Below are 6,000 nucleotides of genomic sequence, written 5' to 3'. Positions count from 1 at the left end.
ATTTTTTCTTCTAGAACCTCGAGAAAAGTAGCCAACATTTGTGCGTTTCATAAAAAAATATAAATTATTTGGTCCAGTTTTGTGAAATCGCTGGTAGAAAGTCACGCCAAAACTGCTTGACAAAGTGGTCAATTGGGTTCTTTAGGGGTATTGAGGTAATTGCATATTCGTAATTTGCAGTACAAATGGAATCGAAATCCAAAATTTCATCAGTTTTGGAGCACTGGAACTATTTTAAATAAGTGTGACTACATAAGCAAAAATCTACATCTTAGCGCCCCTCGATGGTACTTCGTATGGGAACGAGCTGTCAGTTTGTTAGTTTAGTGTCAAACAGTGAAGTGATTATTTTGCTTTTAATCTTGATTTAAAAATTGAGATGGAAGTAAATGGGATCGAAAAAAATATCGTTGTGCTCAGAAAACGACGCTCTTTAAGATGATATACGAAAACTGACATATTTTTCAAAATTAAAGACCCCAATTGGGTTGTTTAACTTCGAAAAATATACCGATTTTTATACATCATCTGATAGAGCTTCGTTTTCTGAGCACAACGATATTTTTGTCGATCCCGTAGATATTCATCTTGATTTTTAAATCAAGATTTTAATTTTTGATCGATGACACTAAATCTATTCGTTGACAGCTCGCTCCCATTCAAAGTCCCGCCGAGGGGCGCTTAGATGGTGATTTTTGCTAATGTAATCGTACTTATCTAAAATAGTTCCAGTGTACCAAAATTGATGAAATTTTGGATTTCGGTTCCATTTTTAATGCAGATGACGAATATGTATTTACCTCAATACCCCTAAACAACCCAATTGAGGGAAAAGTACTTAATTTTGGGTAGTTTTTCATTAGTGTGGCTGCTCTTCACTGCTTCACTTCTAAAAACTGGATTTAGACTCACTGCGTATATATCGCCTGTTCACAACTTCAAAGTGCGCCATTTTAAACTTAGGAAAAAATTATATTAGTAAAACTAGATAACTAATTTTTTGACAACTCCATACAGCATGCAAAAATGAGTGGGATCCACCCAGTCACTGAGTAGGCTCACAATAGCGTATAGGATCGCTGTAGTAAACATTAAAATACAGAGCTGCAAAAAAGGCCTAACTGCATTTTGTAAACAATGCATTCTCTATTAGAAATACTCAGAGGGAAAGATGACCGGAGAAAACAAAATACAATTCGGCAGCAGGGATTTGTATCTAAATTATCTTGCAACCCTTGCTAGAGCTAGCATTTCACACGACTTTTACTTTTGATTCGATTTACGTGCAAAATAATAGTTGAGTGCATCGCAATATTCTGCATATTTCTTGGTGCCACTAATTAACCAACTAAGATCAATTAATCAATAGAGTTAGAATATTGTTTTTGATTCAAAAAACTAGTTGAATTTGAGAAGCACACGAAACATAAATCTCGATGAACATTTCAAATGGTCCTATCTGCTTTGATCGATTCTCTTCATCGACTTTCTCTTTTCATAACCACTGCTATGCAAACAGATTTCGCACTAATTCTACCACATAGTTTGATAAAGGAGGTTCTTATCTATCGTCCAAAACGTCAAACGAAAGCCAATGAAGAGAATAGATCAATGCAGACCTTTTGAAATGTTAATGTTTAATCACATATAATGTGATTAAATTTCTGTTCGATTGCAATACTCTCAAATTTAATGTAATAAGAATAATAAATCCCCGGAAAAATTCTAATGGGAATGATTTTGATGGTTCATTTGGCTCAAAACTTTCTCTCCGCCCATCTCTCCCTCTGAGTATTTCTATTCTCTATAGATGATTTCTCGCGTAACTTTTCAAAAGTTCCTAAGTAACAAATGTAAACAAATTGAGTTAATCGATACAAACTATTGCTCTTCTATCATTGTATGGGCTATCATGTAAAAAATTGTCCAATGTACAGTATGAAATGATGGGTACGTGATTGTTACTTCTGACAGTTGGACAGTTGAACTGCCTAACATTATTGGTGATCATTTTCTAAAGGCGGGCCATGGTTAGGTTAGGTACTCTATTCTGAAATCTGTGAAAGCGAATCTTGAAGGGAATCTAGTATCATGTAGAACAAAAAGTCCAATGTAAAACGCTGTCCAGACTGGAGAGTTATAACATAGAGGTAACTCTAAGACCACTGGGTCCCGAAGAAAATCATTATTATTTTTGGCTCACACAGTACCAGAACAACGGTCCCAAGCAGTCCCAAGCTATTTCACTCACCCCTGCATGTTCTGCATGAATCCACACACCCCTGATGTTATCTGTCAAACTTGCATAGCGAATCAAAACAAACATAGTGTAGTAATAGAATTTCAACTAGAATAGGGTACGTTAATCGTTTGCTTGGGACCAATAGGCTACTAAAGTGGTGAGCCAATTTAAAATCGTTAGTTTCGTATTGATTGTTGGTTATAACATGTTAAAGGGTGTCCACGATGAAATTGCCACACACAAAATTGATTCGCAAAATTCGAGTTTTCATCCGATTGCCATCAAATTTTCAGGGATTGAGAAATAACTATTAAACTTCATTTTACCATTTTACTCGTATTTTATTTACAGTCCATACGCAAATGCCCGCACCTTGGCCTTAACCCCGGCCATAAGATTCTGCACAACCTGTGAATCAACCTTTTTTTGCATGTAAACCCATACTTTCTTCAGTTCCTCGACTGTCTTCACTACCTTAGGTCGTTTAAGAAGGTGCTGCTTCATAATCGCCCAGTACTTCTCGATGGGGCGGAGCTCCGGAGTGTTGGGAGGGTTGAACATTTTCGGCACGAAATTGACCTTATTGTCCGCATACCACTTCAGCACGTCCTTGGAGTAGTGGCATGAGGCCAAATCTGGCCAGGAGATTGTTGGGACGTTGTGGGCCTTCAGGAGAGGAAGCAGCCGCTTCTGGAGGCACTCTTTTATGTACACATGTCCGTTTATCGTGTCCTGGGTCACGAAAGGTGCACTCCGCTTCCCGCACGTGCAGATGGCTTGCCAAACCAGGAATTTCTTCGCAAATTTGGACATCTTCTGAGTGCGGACATGCTCCGGAACGCTGAACTTATCCTTGGCCGTGAAAAACAGGTTGCCGGGGATCTGTTTGAAGTCGGCCTTCACATATGTTTCGTCGTCCATGATGCAGCATTCAACTTTCGTCAGCATGTTGAGGTACAACTTCCTGGCACGGGTTTTGGCGGACTTGTTCTGCTTCTCGTCGCGATTAGGGGCCTTTTGTACCTTGAACGTTCGAAGCCCAGCCTTAGTTTTGGCCTTCTGGACAAAACTTCGGCTTAGGTGCAGCTTCTTAACCACATCCCTAAAGGAGGCGTTCGGATTTCGGTTGAAGGCCCCAACTACGCGGTTGTGATTTTTGGTGTTGTACGGAATACTTTTTCCTTCACTTCTGGGCTTCCGATCGGTGGTCAAGCGTTCCTCGAACCACTTAATCACTCGCGACACCGTGGAATTCGCGATTCCCAACGTTTTAGCGATGGAACGATGCGAGAGATCCTTGATCTCGTGATGAATGCGCAAGATTTTATCACGCACGAGCTGTTCTTTCGACTCCATTTCCGCGAGTTTTGATCACAGGACTTTAAAACTTGCAGGATGTAAATAATGCACTATGAACTAAATCCACCCAAATTTTCATTAAATTCTACCCAACGGTTAAAAAGTTAGAGCAATTTCATAGTGTGGCAATTTCATCGTGGACACCCTTTATAACGGTTGTCAAATAATTGCAACACAGAAACCACCATCAAGATAGCGCTATAACATGTTATAACCAACAATCAATACGAAACTAACGATTTTAAATTGGCTCACCACTTTAGTAGCCTATTGGTCCCAAGCAAACAATTAACGTACCCTATTCTAGTCGAAATTCTAGTACTACGCAATGTTTGTTTTGATTCGCTATGAAAGTTTAACAGATAAAATGAGGGGTTATTTGTTTTTCCTATGTTTCGAGGGGTGAATCGATTAGCTTGGGACCGAAGAGAGTACCAGAGCTGAGCCAAAAAGTTGAGCACGTTATTTCGGGACCTTCTACACACAAAGAACAAAAATTGTATCTATAAAAATAGTCCATTTTCAATTTAAAAGTTCCCTTCAATTCTATGAACTAACTACTTAAACATTCAACATAAAAGTTAAATTGTTGGCATAAAAGTATTTTTTTCACGATCAACTTGTAATTTTAAAAGTTCATATTTTCAAAATTAAACGTGTTTAACTGTCAAAAATACCTCTTCGACTATGTGTTTACTGCGTTTTACTGGCAACCCGGGTAACCTACAATTACAATTACCGCCTTTTCCGCTTGTGGAATTTTGACGTCAGCTGCGAAAACGAAATAAATTTTACCCTATATTGCTAATGTGATCAGGAGAAATGAAAAACAGCGGCCGTAGTGTAATTCTGTAATTTGCTTTGATTGTCTCCCAAGTAACAATTTTGGTTTTATGAGGGTTCTGTACACCATGAATTGGACTTATAGAACGCTTTAAAACCTTGATAAAACTTGCAATGTTACTTGGGCTATCAAATATGTGCGTGTTTAATATCATCATTGAACTATCTTCAAAGTGGTAAGTGGCTGATGAGGATAGTATCAACAATCAATACGAAACTAACGATTTTAAATTGGCTCACCACTTTAGTAGCCTATTGGTCCCAAGCAAACGATTAACGTACCCTATTCCAGTCGAAATTCTAGTACTACGCAATGTTTGTTTTGATTCGCTATGAAAGTTTGACAGATAAAATGAGGGGTTATTGGTTTTTCCTATGTTTCGAGGGGTGATTCGACAAGCTTGGGACCGAAGATAGTACCAGAGGTGAGCCAAAAAGTTGAGCACGTTTCTTTGGGACCTACTTGTCTTAGAGTTACCTCTATGATAGTATCGTGGTTGGTGTGAGTAGTAAACTGAATATTATTTTAGATTTCAGAATATGGTTGCTCGTTGGAATCATCGAGATTTCATTCAATCTGATCTTTGCCTTCGACAAAACCGTTGCCTTCGGATTCGTAGAGATGGATATCACGACTTCACGGGTACAGGCTCGACCAGGTTGTGCGACAAACGAAGGAAGGGATCGACCATACGTTGGGGTAGATCCGATGGAAGTAGCTTGATCGGAGGCATGGTTTATAATGAAGTCGTAGTTTGCCAACAACGACGGCTGTACCCGCTGCGTGAGTTAAAATTAGTTGATAACGAAACTGAACACACTTAACGTTAAACTTTAAAAACGATTTTGTATTTGCAGAGAACCGGTTACTCGTAGTGATCCCTGGTGTTCCTTTGTTGTGTAAAGAATGGCACAAGCAAGGTACAATTGCAAAATGCAGACCAACGAGGCATACACACATTCCAATGTATGGCAGTGTCCGGAACCTGATAATGTGTTCCGGATATTCTTCGTGATGACCATCACCTGTCGCGATTCCTACCAAGTGTTCTATCACGAATACTTTCTAGACGACGATTTATAACATAATTGTAAATAAATATTTTTTTCCTGTATAATAATGCTTTTTTTTAACGTTTTTTAAAATTCAAATTAAGAAACGCTTGCTCTAAAAATGAAAATATTTTATTTCAGATTAAAAATAGCCCATGTTATTTTAACTACACCCCACTTTCCTTGTGAAAGTTTGTTTTGAAATTAGAATAATCCGCTTTTAATTTTAACACTGCAACGTTTTTCATTTGACAGTACTACAATTCGTTTTGAAAGTTTAAACTTTTAAAACTAGAGATCGAGCAACTTTTGAATCGAGAGTTGACAGACTTTTGTTTTGAATGCTAATGACTTTCTACCAAAAAGAACCAATGCAAACTTTCAATTCTACTAATGGTTTTTTTAATTTCATAAACGAATATTTTTTGTGTGTAGTCTTGGAGTTACCTCTATGTTATAACTCTGTAGTCTGAAGGTACTATAACACTCAATGATAATGTCAT

This window comes from Ochlerotatus camptorhynchus, unplaced genomic scaffold (assembly GCF_037179485.1).
Source record: "Ochlerotatus camptorhynchus isolate MF236.1 unplaced genomic scaffold, CSIRO-AGI_Acam_v1.1 ptg000142l, whole genome shotgun sequence".
NCBI lineage: Eukaryota > Metazoa > Arthropoda > Insecta > Diptera > Culicidae > Ochlerotatus > Ochlerotatus camptorhynchus.
The sequence above is the reverse complement of the archived record's forward strand: the minus strand, read 5'-3'. Positions refer to the sequence as shown.